This window comes from Chaetodon trifascialis, chromosome 18, assembly GCF_039877785.1.
Source record: "Chaetodon trifascialis isolate fChaTrf1 chromosome 18, fChaTrf1.hap1, whole genome shotgun sequence".
NCBI lineage: Eukaryota > Metazoa > Chordata > Actinopteri > Chaetodontiformes > Chaetodontidae > Chaetodon > Chaetodon trifascialis.
Genome location: NC_092073.1, coordinates 11,200,739 through 11,214,698, shown reverse-complemented (window position 1 = coordinate 11,214,698; position 13,960 = coordinate 11,200,739). Strand labels below are relative to the sequence as shown.

The 13,960-nt window shown below is 43.7% G+C and overlaps 1 protein-coding gene across 5 annotated transcripts in view; it reads right to left on the bottom strand.

Moving 5' to 3' along the window:
- The window catches only part of ctnnd2a (catenin (cadherin-associated protein), delta 2a), a 232,771-nt gene extending 219,854 nt beyond the window's left edge, over positions 1 to 12,917 (bottom strand). For 4 of the 5 annotated variants that reach the window (XM_070985662.1, XM_070985665.1, XM_070985664.1 and 1 more), the window contains exon 1: positions 12,645 to 12,917. The gene's annotated coding sequence lies outside the window, so the exon portion shown is untranslated. Of the gene's footprint in view, positions 1 to 6,554; positions 6,796 to 12,644 lie in introns of those variants that run through there. The other variant, XM_070985663.1, reaches the window with a different exon arrangement.
- Positions 12,918 to 13,960: the final 1,043 nt, after the last annotated feature.

The following is a 13,960-nucleotide window of genomic DNA, read 5'->3' as shown; positions in this document are numbered from 1 at the left end:
AGTGTTCCAGCTTTTCAACGCTAACAGTATATAATTGAGCACATACTTTATTTCTTATTTTGGAAAGGAGACGGGTTTTCTTTATGAATACACACTTGATAGACTGTGTGGCCTGAAAAAGTGGCCCAATTTGGCCCGCAGGCCATAGTTTGACCACCCCAGAAGCTGGAAAATTGCCCCATCCAAAAACTACTCCTGACCCAGCAGAGAATGGGATTCATAAATGGTAAATGCCGAGTAAAAATCACAACTATGTCATTTAAATGTGACCTTTTGAATGTGGAAACGCTAATATTGTCCATCTACCAGAAAGAAGGGTGCAGATAGATATTTACTGCCTGCCTGCAGTAAATATAATCCTCAGCTTTTCCTGCTATGTCCGTGAAATCAATATCATTTTATCTATTGGAGAGACCCACAGAGTCCAATTCAGTGGAAAAAAAAATAAAACCTCTCTGAGCCAAAGGTTCCTTTGCACAGAGACACTGAGAAAACCTCTTGCATCATGCCACGTCTGCAGTGCAGGTCAAATTAGTTGAATTAATATCACATAAGAAAGCTGGTAGCAGTGCAGCAGGGAGCTACTAACTCAACCCTCCCACCTCCACAGATTTCTGGCAGTGGCTCACTCTTTCCTGCAGTCTGTGTGTGTATGTGTGCGTGTGTGTTTGTACAATTCCCTGGCTCCAAAGTGGATTTTTGTTGCAACTATAGCGTATATAATCAATTGTTTGTCTCTTGGTTTTAGAATATGTGTCGTCTTGTCTATCTTGCAGTCCACAGAGAGAAAGCGAGGGGAGAAAAGAGAGATGAGAGTGACAGAAATGGCGTGTGTGTGTGTGTGTGTGTGTGTGTGTGTGTGTGTGTGTGTGTGTGTGTGTGTGATTTGTGCGATTTCTGTGCATTTCTGGGAATCTGCGAGTCTGTTTTTCTCCATCCCTTTCATAGGCCTCTCTCTGACACATAAAGACTTTCACTCCAAATGTCTGGCACGAGCCCAAACCCGGCAGATTTCGAGCCTAATTGGCCTAAACAACAGCGAGGGGTATCTTGTCTTTGCAAATGACTGTAGTTTTTTTTTTTTGTAAAGAATGTGCGAGCAGCATTTGTTTGGTTTGTTTAAAGCCTTCACAGAAAAAAAAGTGGAAGCTCAAAATTAGCAAAAAAGCACATGCAGATATAGCACATACTGTATAAGATAAATGAGGTGTAATTATAAAATAAATGACAGCTGAAGTTTAAGACCAGATGGCATTTGAAAATACTAAGTCACCATCACTTTGTTACTTTTTTTATGGAGCATTGACAGTAACCCACGCATGACCTGTTTTTTCAGTCTCCCTCTCTGAGTGTGAAGCCAGTTATTGGTTAAAATGATCAAACCTCCTCCGCTTCTCTGATCTTCTCTTTGTCAGCGCACCTTCTACCAAGCCTGTGCCATCGAACAATAACGACACAGACACGCCCAGGCAACCCTATTCTTTTTTTGGCGTCTGCTACTAAGATACAGTGGCCCACATATTTCCAACAGAATCCAGCCATAATTGGTACGCACAGCAGCGAGGGGTGGCTTGGCTTCACCAACGTTTTTCGTGAAAAGCCTGTGGGCCACTTTTTTTTTTTTTTTTTTTTTTTTTTTACCCATTTCACGATTGAAAACATTCCAAAACACAAAATGTTTTTCACTCCGCTTCTCGCAAGCGAGACACAGCAGAGCTGATGTACAACTGTGGTGCCACTGTGTACATACGCTGTTAGAAATTCATGAGCTGCACAATATCTAAGTTAATTTCTATGCGGATATCAACAGAGAGTAGCTTGATGAATTATACATGGCAGATGGAACCCACAGAAGACAGATGAGTGAAATTAATGTGCACTTGCAGTTCTAGATCCTGGCCACAGTTGGGATCTGTACAGGATGCCCATGCAGAGCGTATCACAGACAATGAAGACGTAACATCAAATGCTATTCATGAGGCAATTTGATGCCAAATGAGCACCCAAAGCATTCCCTTTGCTAACGAACGTATCTGAATTCTGTGAAAACACTATACATATGTTGAAGAAAGAAGGTTTAAGTGCAAATTTGACTGCAGTCTGGAGTATGGGAGATCATAACAATCAATACAATGAAAACAGAAGAGGGAGTTTGATGACATGAACTAGTGTGGGATCATAGGAGTTGCTGTCTTCATAGTTAAACAACCACCACTGCTGAGGAAAATCTATGTGATATGACTCACAAGGACGAGGTAACATTCAAGTTTTACTTAGATTTAATCATGTTGGACAACTTCCTTCCCCACTCTGACGCATCGTCTGGTGTTTCCCGTGTCATCGCTGACAGGCAACCAAATGAAACGCACCGAATATTTGGGATAATCTAACAAAACTCAGCAAAACATATAACATAAGTCTAGTCTTATTAAGATATTTTAATGTGGACTATTTTTTGTTTAAGCATCCTTGAGAAAGACGCTGAACCCCCAGCTTCAGGAGAGTTGTAGGAATGGAACAAATGGCTGGCTTAGTAATACCGCTTCCCCATTAACATTTAAAGTAACCTCATTGCAAACTAGAGAAAATTACAAGGGGAGTTTTTGATAAACAGTTCCTTCAAAATTGTAATTCATCCCAGTGACTAATTAGTGTGCTCGATTAATGTGTTTCCTCAATTTAGTAATTCATACTCACAAATTACTTAATTTGTTCCTTCAAATCTTTAAATGCAGCCTCAAATTAATAGAGTTAAATTGTTCTCGTCCCCTTGACAATCTAGCTATGAACGGTTTGAACTAGTTTTATGTAAATCTTGGATGTATTTTAGCTGTTAAACACAACACTGGGTTATATTTAGTGTCCCTTTAAGAAGGCATATTGCTGAGTTTCCATAAAACATAAGGGGAGCGGGCAAATTAAGAGATTTTAGGAGACAATTAAATAATTCAAAGGCAAAAATGACTCAACTAAGGCAACAAAATAAGTACACAGAGCTCATGTTTAGTTATTTAAAGGAATGATTTGTGATTTGGGGTCGCAAATTACAAATCTGAGGGAACATTTCTCAGAGGTTTATGCACTGGCGCCTCGCATGCTGTGAGTAAAATAAGAAGAATGCTTTATTTCACCATCATTCAGGCTGTTGAATTTCATTGCCAAGCACCTCCAGCATCCACCGCATGCTTACGGATCTTAACATGAAGCATTCCTCTGCCTGATGTCTGTGATATATAATTCATGGCCCGGCTTCACAACAAAACATGCACCTTCATTTTCATCATCCTTTACTCCTGAATAACCCTGTGTTTTTGTGGCTCCGTGCAGCACAACAGTCCATGGGAGTTCCACTTATATTTTAATCTGAAAACACCCAGCAGAAGAAACCTGTTATGTTACAGAAATTATTTTGTTGTCAGGCATGCTGCATAACAAAGGATGCCTCGGGAGGAACTGGGCATTAATAAAAACGCTGAATATCAGGACAGAGCATATACAGCTGGCACTGGTATGAGCTTTACTCGGAACAAGCACAATGTGTAGCTAGACAGAAAACCTGCCTTTGTTAGCTCAGGGACTGTGAAATGAAATCGAATAATGTGGACAGCAGGAGCTGAGGCTCGGCTGTGGATGTAGCTCTCCAGTGTCAACACACATCAATAAACAACCTAATAAAAAGCCCCGTGGTCAAAACATTATTTCGGCTGCCGTTCTCCTTTCAGATGTGCTGAAAACACTTGCAAATCCTCTCTCAGCGTCTCCCTTATATACTGCACAATGTGGTCTGTGTCCTACAGGTGGTTGCTGTAGGTTCGCAGTCAGCATGTCATGTCGAACTGCCATTTGCAGCACCTCTCACCTTCTGTCTCGCCTTGCTCTCATATCTCCTTCTTTTGCTGCCTCTGATCTCCGTTGCTAAACTTTCTTCTGTCTTGGTCGAGGTGGACACAAATCCACCCACGCGTAAACCCTACACACCAAGCCGATAAAATAAGATGGCTTGATCCATAAATGGGCCATATTGGTCCGATCCTTATCTCTTTCTGTCTCTGTCTTTCCCATCGTTTCAATCAAATCCTTCTCTACAGATGTGAGAGGGCGTTTGATTGGCAGGTGGAAGTAGCCACAGCAATACACGGCTGATAGGGATCAGTGTGTGCTGCTGATGGGCTGCCTGCTGATCTGACCACAGGCATCAGGTATGGCATTTATACCACTTCGCTGGCCTCAAGCTTTTAAGATAGAAATCCCACTCTGTGTGTGTGTGTGTGTGTGTGTGTGTGTGTGTGTGTGTGTGTGTGTGTGTGTGTGTGTGTGTGTGTGTGTGTGTGTCAGTTGGGGGGATCAAGGATTACCCAAGATCTGGTGAATGAGAAAGTGAGGAAAAGAAATATGAGCTTGGAAAAGAAACTAATACCCAGAAAGTAGAGATTATATTTTTTATATGAACCCATTCATTTCTGAAGAATAATGCTGATATGTTTCACAAACTTTAAGGTGCATTGCATGCTTCAGTCTGCAGTAAAGTTACACTCTTTCAGAACAGTTCATTGTTAATATATAAGTAAGGTCAATTGCAGGATTTCACGCTAATATTACAAAATGCTATTTCATGTTTGTCCCCATAGCTGAAATTAAGTGCTCATTAGTGCTTCACTGTGGGGTAGCAGCACAACTTTATCAACTTTAGAAAGTGTAAACATCTTAATTTGTCCACTTGTTTATTACCGTAAAGATGATTTTAAGTTCTATACCAAATATTTCAGCAGTTCTGAAACTACTGTCAGACGCAGCTTGAGAGTGGTTTCATGTTCCCCATGCATTTTTTTCACTAGACTTTAGATTGGGCATGTGCTCAATTAAAAGGCAGATATTTTAGATTTTCCTCTTAAAGGGATCAGATTCTTTAGAAACCGGTCCCTTTGAGTCGTGATTCATTTCTCTTTTGATAAGCAAAAACTGATTTATTACAGGCACTTTCAATAACTACCAGTATTTTATATATTCATTTATTTTTTTGTGGTCAGTAAAGTAGAAAAACATCTGGATATTTGGAGGATGAACTACTAAATCCAGTGATTTATTGAAATAACACCTTTCATCAAACGTCTGTTAGTTTCGACAGCAGTCAGATGGTATCATGTAACTGCCAATTACAGGTATCAGTTGGGATGTGCAAAGCAAAAATATCTAACACATAAAGTGCTTCTACTTCCAGTTAAACATCAAAATAAGCAGGGGACATGAATGCACATGAATGTCCATCTAGTTTACAAGGCATGCAGCCTTGTAAACTTGACTAATGTTGCACTTTGCTGATACAAAATGGAGTACCAGTACTACCAATTACAATCTGAGAGGTGGTGTGAGGAAGCATTCAGTATTCAACACCACAGATGGCAAAATCATGGATGATGGTTAAGCTTTTAGCTGTGACTTACAGCTGCCTTACAGTAACTTTAACTTGTCACTCAAGCGAAGCAGCACTGCTGAAGGGAACCATGCAAAACCTTAGACACACTCACACGCACAAAAGCCACAATGGCAAAACAGCGGTTGCGTCTAAAAAGTGCTGGTACTGTTGGATGATACTAGCTGGACCTGATTTCAGGCTGTGTGCGAGTGAAGCTATGTGTCATTGTGTAGACAGAGAAAGGCAATGACGTGTGCGTTAAATGAACAAGCAAGAAATGAACACACACATACTTGCCCCCGCTCACATCCAGGCGCAGGTGTTCATATCCTACCAAACATGTTATTTCCCACTTGATCAGCCAGAAAGATAATAGTATGTTTCTGTACAAAGAGACTATAGATGAAGTCAGAGACAATATATCTCCCTGCTCCCTGCCACGTAACATGTCATTATTCCCAACCTCTTCTCTCTCTCCTGCTCTTTCATTTTTCTCCTGTCAGGCAACATTTAATGTCCTTAGACCTGGAGCACCTGTTGCAAATCCCTTTTTAGCATCTTTTACTTTCTCACACATCAAACAAGGGGTTGGTGTGCAAGTTCAGCAGGGGAAAGGGGCATAATTCAATATTTTCGTCAATAATAATGCAACAGAAAGGCAGAACAGGTAGGTGGTGAAGCAGTAATGCAGATTTCACCATTAGCAGAATGTCTGCATGCAAAAACACATTATTTTAGGAGCAGTCACACCCCTTCTTGTACACATATGCACTTACAAGCACATGCAAACACATAGACTTCCCAGCCTGTGGACACATATGAACTCTGATGACGAACGCCCCCTTAGATGTAATAAAGGTCACAGACACACACCAACGGATGAACAAACAGGCACGCTTCCACACTCAGTCATGCGTGCACAAGCCAACTCTGGGCTTCATTTTCACCCAGGGAAATCAAGATGATCTGTGCTCCGGCTATGGCTTCACTTTGATGCTCAATTAACTCAGGCAGACCTGGCTAGCTGAGCCAATTATTAATTCAGCTTAGCAAGTACATTGTGGCAGGCGCAGAAGTGATGTCATGGCTAGGAAACCACAGACATGCTGCTCTCACTGTAGAGCCTGCACTAAATACATACCATTACCTTCGGATATGCAGCCTCTTAATTTTTGACTCTAGTAAATGTAGCCTGGTGTAGCTCTGTGCTGCTCCTCGTCCCATTCGCTGTTTTTTTTTTCTTCACACCTCTCTGTCACTTCTTGCTTTTGATGATTCCTGGTCTCTCACTCAGCCTCCATGCTTCTTCCTCTTCTCACTGCTTATGAGCCACTCTTACTCCCCAACAAGCTCTTTATTTTCCACCTCTCTGTATCACACTTAAGCCCCATCTCCACCCATCTTTTTCACAATTTACCCCTTCCTGCGAATCCCATCTTCTCTCACCCGCATCTTTAACCCCCCCCCTTCTCGCACTTTTCGTTTTTATCGCATCACCCAGTTCCTCTCTCTTTCTTTTTTCTCTCTTTCTTCCTTCCTTTGTTTTCCCTTGCACTAAAGACTGAAGGGAAGGGAGGATAATAGAGTGGGGGGAGAGGAGGAGGGCAGTGGGCCGACAGAGGGAGTCCCATCTGCAGTGAGCTCATTAGAAGATGGGAGGAGAATCGGAGGCAGAAACACACTAGTAGCCATACACACAGCGCTCTCTCTCTCTCTCTCTCTCTCTCTCTCTCTTTCTGTCTGTCTCTCTCACACACAAACACACACACACACACACACACACTGCTGCCTTGCTGGACTCATGCCAACACTGACACATCGCTACCTCCTCTCTCTCCTGCCTTCTTCCTGGTGCGCTTCTCAAAGTCCTGCTCTCATTAATCACCACAATATACAATACACAGCAATTGGTGAATGGTTTTACCTTTTACCACCCTTCACCACCATGGGGCCATATATTTTTACTACATGTGGCATCAGTGGAAATCGAGCCATAAATCCAAAGTGCTGTTAAAGCTGGATAACTTTTCTTCTCTTTCTCTAACAGTGAAAGAAGAAGGACTGTGATACATCACTGATAGGAAGATTAAATGCTGAAGGATACTTCAGAGGACTAAATTCCTAACTGCTGCCTGAGCTTGACCCCACTTTTGCAGATGATGGCATGAAGCTAAGTGACAGATGATTCGGGGTATTGTCAACAGTGCCTTCAGTCTCAATACCTGTCTGCCAAAGCGGGGGGGCACACACCTTACTCTAAGACACTGCACATTCACCTTATTTGCCAAAAATAAACTGATTGGCCATTTGTGTGAGGTTCAAGTGCAGCTTCAAACAGGCCAACTATTTCAGTTGCATGCTCCAGTCCAGGCTGCAGTAATGTGATGACACTGTCCACTCCTTTCACCTCTAAACTACAAATATTTTTTCTGGCTATAATGTGAAGGTCAGCAGATGGCGAGGATACACTGATGGTGCTGGGAAGCATGAAAAGAGGTCATGCCGTAACAGCAGAAAGCCTGGCAATACAATCTTAAAACATTCCTTGTGTGGCATTCAAAGTGCTATCCCCCTTTGTGTCCATTTTCCAGTTATTAAACTGTATTTTTTTAACTTATCACCAACAGGAAAATTTGTCACCGCTTCCTCTTCCTTGCAAAGAGACCAGAGGGTCAGTTACAAGCGACATCCTCTGAGCTGCGAGGAATTCTGTGTCCTGCTCAAGGACTCTCCGGTGATAAAACGAGGCCTTGGCGCCTGACCTTTTGGTTGAAAAATGGACTCCTCTAATAAGGACATCACACTGAGTGTATGATGAAGAGCCACCTAAATCGATCAGTTGTGTCTACTGATCAAAGGTGAAAACAATATGTTGCAGGTTCACATGCACCGACTTGATTTGCAATAAGATCAAGTCATTAAGTGGTGCGTTGGAATGCTGTGCCTCAATAGGAGCAGCGTTGGGCAGTAATGTGATTGTTTTTCATTAATGAGCAAAGTAAGGCATTACATGTTTCAATTCAGTGATTACATTACAGTAATTGCAGTAAGGGTCCATTATGTCGACATTTTGGGGGTTAGCATGTTGATGTCCAACCAGGGGTTTGATGAAGGACTGTCTACAATTTCAATACTGTGCATACAGGAAATAGACTGGTCCAGGAAGCGTTAGCTTGGCACAAGGCGGGATGTAGCTGGAGGAGACGAGGAATGTGGCTCCTGCAAATCCAAAGTTATCTAATTTACATTGTGTGTCTTCTTAGCTGGTCTGCTAATGTTAGGTAAATGACAGAGATGAAGGTTGTGTGGACCCTGCAGCTTCAAGTGAGGACTTACGGAGTGCTACGTGTAGTCACCAGGGCTAATCTAGTTGTTGGTATGCCCACTAGGGGTCGCCAAAGCATCAAGGGGGGTAATGAGGCCTTCTTGATTTTAAAAGTGTCAGAAAACTACTAAAAAAATACATACAGTATGCCTATATGTGATAGAAATTATACACAAACTACCAGCACTTATTGAGTTCAGTTTTTGGGTTAATTGTACAGTTTCAGTTGTTCAGCACTGTTATTGTTATACATCGAATACAATATGAAATATCCATAAAATATTTCACCCAGTCAGGGGTCGTCTATTTCTCCAGTCTTTTCTTGAATTGTATTATGTTGTGTTGCAGACTTTCTAAAATAAAATTAATATTCCTTCTTTGGAAATATATGGCTGGTGCAGTACTTCTCTTTAAAGCTGCCGGATATGTGAGTTGGACTCATCGACCTGCAGCAACACTGGCAGGAATGAATATATTCCTGATGGGGCAAGCCGCTAATGTATTTCATTCTCACTCTGATTGATAGAAGTAAAGGCAGCAATGTTAATCACATGGACACAAGAACAACATCTCGAATAGTACCTGGACATAGCCTCATAAGATAGCTAGGCTGGGTGCAGTGCGCAGCACCCTTGAGGGAAAGAAGAGTGATATTACAGGTTTAATGGTCCATAACATGTATGTAATCTTGTAACAATTCCACAGTAATGGGAATACTGTAAAGTTGTCCATTAGCAGTTTCACATCAGTGTTTTTATGTCATTAAACAAGCTCATGAGCATCTAGTCACCAACATAAGCATCAAGTCAGCTGATTGATGAGCTCACTGAGGCTGTCAGTGAGCACCTCCCCTGTGTCCATGCATATGCAATCAATGCAATTGACAAGTATGGATCAAATGTCAACCAGCCGCCTGAGGCCCATTCACACCGCATTTTAGAGAACGAACAGAACGAAACGCCACCATCATGCAGCAGATAACAGAGCTCAAGGACATCAGAGTGTTTCATCTTGATGGTGCTTCGTGTTCTACATTTGTCTCGTCTGTACTTTTTCTTCTTTCAGTCATGTAGCAGTCATAGATGGAAAGGACATGAAGAGACCTCGACATACTTCTCTCCTAAAGAATAGAGCAATTTTTGTGTGTTGGAGGAGAAAAACACAGAAACTAGACTTTAATTTCATATCAGTCGATGACTAGACTGCTAATAAAAGACATACAGTCAATACAACACTGGCTTTTTTTCACCTCATGTTGACAAATGAGCAGCATCAGATATTGCCTCTGGGCTTGTGTCACACCTCAAAGTGGTACCATATTTGCCACCGGGCCTCATATCTCCTCTGGAGGAAAGCCATTTGTGCATTTTCAACAATCATCTAATCTAATATTTAGCTTCTTAAACACAACTGACCACAATGCACGATTAGGAAGACACAGAGTACTCTCACTTGTTTAAGGAACATTTTGTATCTTGTGTCTGTCTTAAAATAATAAATGCACAGTGTGACACTTTGGGAAGAACTTTTTGGCCTTGTCTACTTTGATGCGGAGGTCAAAGGTCAGGTTTCTCTACCAGGAGCAGATGCCGTGGACCTGGTAGAGATTCAGGGTCTTGCTCACTGACAGGTGCTCCAGGTCCAGCTGGTGTAGGACAGTCTCCCTGCTCACTGTGCTGTCTTACATGTCACATGAATTATGAAAATTCCTGGAACACGTGAAGGTAGAAGGGATGGAAACAGTCTCACGCCACTGAGACAAGATTTCTGTCTTGTTTTTAAGCACATGATCACATGAAATCAGAAGATCAAAATTGATTTCTGACATGGAAACACACCAGTTAGTTTACCGTAAGCTAAAGATTTATCATACGCAATGAGCAGAGCTACTTTACAGCCTGGAAAGATGATTCTGACGCCAATCCCTGACACCCATACTTCAAATAAGACATTTCACAGGGGAGCTCCAGCCTCTTGATCTCAGTCTTTGCTCATTTCACGTGTCAAGAACTGGCCTTGGCTCCAGCATGCTGTATCAGATGTCTCCCATACACGGCAACATGAACAGCAAAGTTTGACAGTCACACGACGGTACTACATCCGCCACACCATCAGCGCACGAAAACCACACCCCACTCTCTCTCTGGAGTGAAAGAAAATTCCTAACAGTTACAGTATTTTCAAATTCTCCCTGACCCTGCTCTGCCACAGGGAGGATAACTATAATTCAAACTCTCCACTCCCTTCATCAGCATTACTCTTTAAGGCAACAGCTCATCCCGGCAGCTCTTTGGACTGTCGTCAGCACTCCATCCTGTGGACGCCTGCCAGTAGCCCCTCCGTCCGATCAATAGGCACCGGCGGCTAGCTTTCCCCCTTTGCTCTCTCTCCCTCTCTCGGCTGCCACAGTATAAAGACTGTTCTGTTCTGTTCTGCCGGCGCAGCATAGTGATTAGGCATTAGGCCTGCGCTGCTGTGTGAATTAGCTTAATCTGTGTCCGCGATGAAGGACGAGGCTTTTCATGCCCACTGGAGACATTCACTGGACATAAAAGAAGCTAATCTTTAGGAAATTTACAGAGAGGATGGAGTGTGTGTCTCTGAGTGTGTGTGAGTGAGTGAGACACAGTTCCCACAGTGATAGGTCTTTTGTAATGCTACTTATCCTTCAACAATAAATCTATTGAAGTTCCTGAAGATGTGTGGCTTGTGGGCAAGGAGAGTGTTTTACTGTCATCACTTATTTTACTCAAAAAAGTGAATAACATGCTGGTTTAAACAGACTGAGCAGGCGTTGTCTGTGGAGGACGCAGGAGGGAGAAAAATCTATATCCCCATATTCCTGCACCGGAGGTCAGTTTGAGGGGAATTAGAGGGGATTGTGTTCTGCTTGTTACACGGCTGCTCACCTGCCCACAGAGGCAGCTGCCTGCGGACCTGCAAATCTCAAAGTTTTACAGTTTCGGAGCAACGCAGCCCAAAAAACAAAGGGTTTAATGTGATTCAAACCTGAGCATACACTAACACCTTCCCCTCTCTGTACAACCGCCCATCACACACCTGCCCAAGTGCTGACATGCCTTAGGCTGAACATGGACCCACAGCTTGCCTAACAGCAGCCAAGCCCCCTTTCTCCTCCTCCTCCTCCTTCCCTCCACATCATCTGCTGGATATATTGTATGTCCTTGACAAACTGCCAGCGCACAATCCCCCTCCTGCAAATGTCTATTGATCAAAGCTCAAGTACAGCTGTGGGAAACGTACTGAGCCTTACCCATACTCTTATCCTTGTGTCACCCCTCATGCTCCAGAACCTTATAGACAAAAGGCAGCTCCATGAAACTTAATGGGCATCAGCGGACGATGAGACTGATAAGCAATACACTGTGCAATAATGTCTGAGGCAGAGAATGTGGCCCAGTAATAAGTCATTTCCCATGACATCATGTCCACATATGTTTAAGGATATAGCAAGTTAACTTCTGTTTGTGACTGGACTCATCAAAACAAAATAACCATCATCTGGTGAGGAAGAGCAACCATACTCCTTTTGTTTAAAGCTGCTTTTCGCACCTTTGGAGCACTTTTACGCACAACCAGTGTTGAATTTGGGTCAGCAGTCAGCTGGGGCCAAATATCGGCTGTGTGCTGGGTGATCAGAGCACAGTTTTTGAGAGAAGCTTCGCAGCGAGCTTGTTATCAAAAGCATTTGTGAACCAGCAGCTTCCCAAAAACCATCCACCATGCATGATCCACAAGTCATGTTCAGATTTCCTGCTCATCTCCAAACTGCAAGACCACGTCCTCTGTGGACCACAAACGCCGGCGTCTTGAAGAGCTGTCACCTTCTCCCCCTCTGCCCCATCGTGTTAAGTCTACAGCAGGGAAAACAACGGGATGACTTACCGAAATGTGATCCTGGCCACTGCCAGCGACCGGCTTCCCCTTGTTTCCCTTCTGCCCCTGGTCCGCCTCTCTTTCAAGTCAATCCGCAGCGTTCTTAGATCAGATCAGAACAGAGCGGTGCGCCTTTTCGCTGCGTCCTGCGTCCAGAGTTGCAGGGAATGGAGCGACCATTTGCCGGTATGCTGGGCCGGGGGTGCGAGGCTGAGGCATCCGCGGGGTGGAGGAGAAGGCTGAGGAAGAGACGGAGGAGGAAGTGGCGAGGCGCTGGGTACGAAAGCGAGAGAGAAGGACGAAGAGAGACAGAGGGAGAGAGAGAGGGGAGCAGCAAAGCACTGCAGCGACGGGGAGGCAACACCATCAGAGAGGAGGTAGACAGCAGCCCTCTATCGCGCTCATGTACGCACATGCGCGCGCGCGCGCACCATAGCCAGCATACAAGGATATGGAGCGCCATCTTCAGGTGATATGAGGCAGGCTGGGAGCTGTCTCATGCATTGAATGTGTGTCACGTGCATATTCACTTTGCGATCTCCTTGCTTTCTGTTTTTGACAGACCTTTGGGGAGCGTCAGTGAAGCCTGCAGGGAATTATCAGGGCGTATCTCCTGTTCCAGTTCTGCAGCGCAGCAAGTGCCGTGTGCTGCACGTCTTTATAGTGTCTTGTAGAAGGTCATCCATGGCACCAATTAGTCGGTTGTAACAACCCCCTTCGACACACACCAGCACATAAGCATGTATTTATTCCCTTGGGAGCAAAAGCTTTACCATGACCCTATGACACATCTTAGCTCCGACTCTTGCCCTCAACTGAAGTTGAACCCTTCACCAAAACTGAGCCCAAACCCTAAAATTCAATTCGGTTGATCTTCCGTGGATGTGGCTTTTGTTTTCAAATGAGAGATGAGTCCCCGTTTGTGACTGTGTGAGCGTCCTTTTCCCCTCACCACCACCACCACCACCTATGTTGTTGTTGTTGTTGTTGTTGTTGTTGTTGTTGTTGTTGTAACTCCCCATCCCCCCACCCCCACCTTCTGCACATGTACACTCCATGGCAACCAGATCCCAGTTGGGTTATGATGATGATAATATTAGCTGACCAGCACTCCATCATCTTTCCAACCCCCAGTTTCCTTCACTTTTCACGCACACACACACACACACACACACACACACACACACACACACACACACACACACACACACACACACACACCTGGTTTCCCAAGGTGAAGAAGTGCTGAGTATTTCAGATACGTATGGCTGTGTCATAAGTTCTGCACAGCCTGCTCTGCTGGCTCGAATGGATTGAGGAATTAT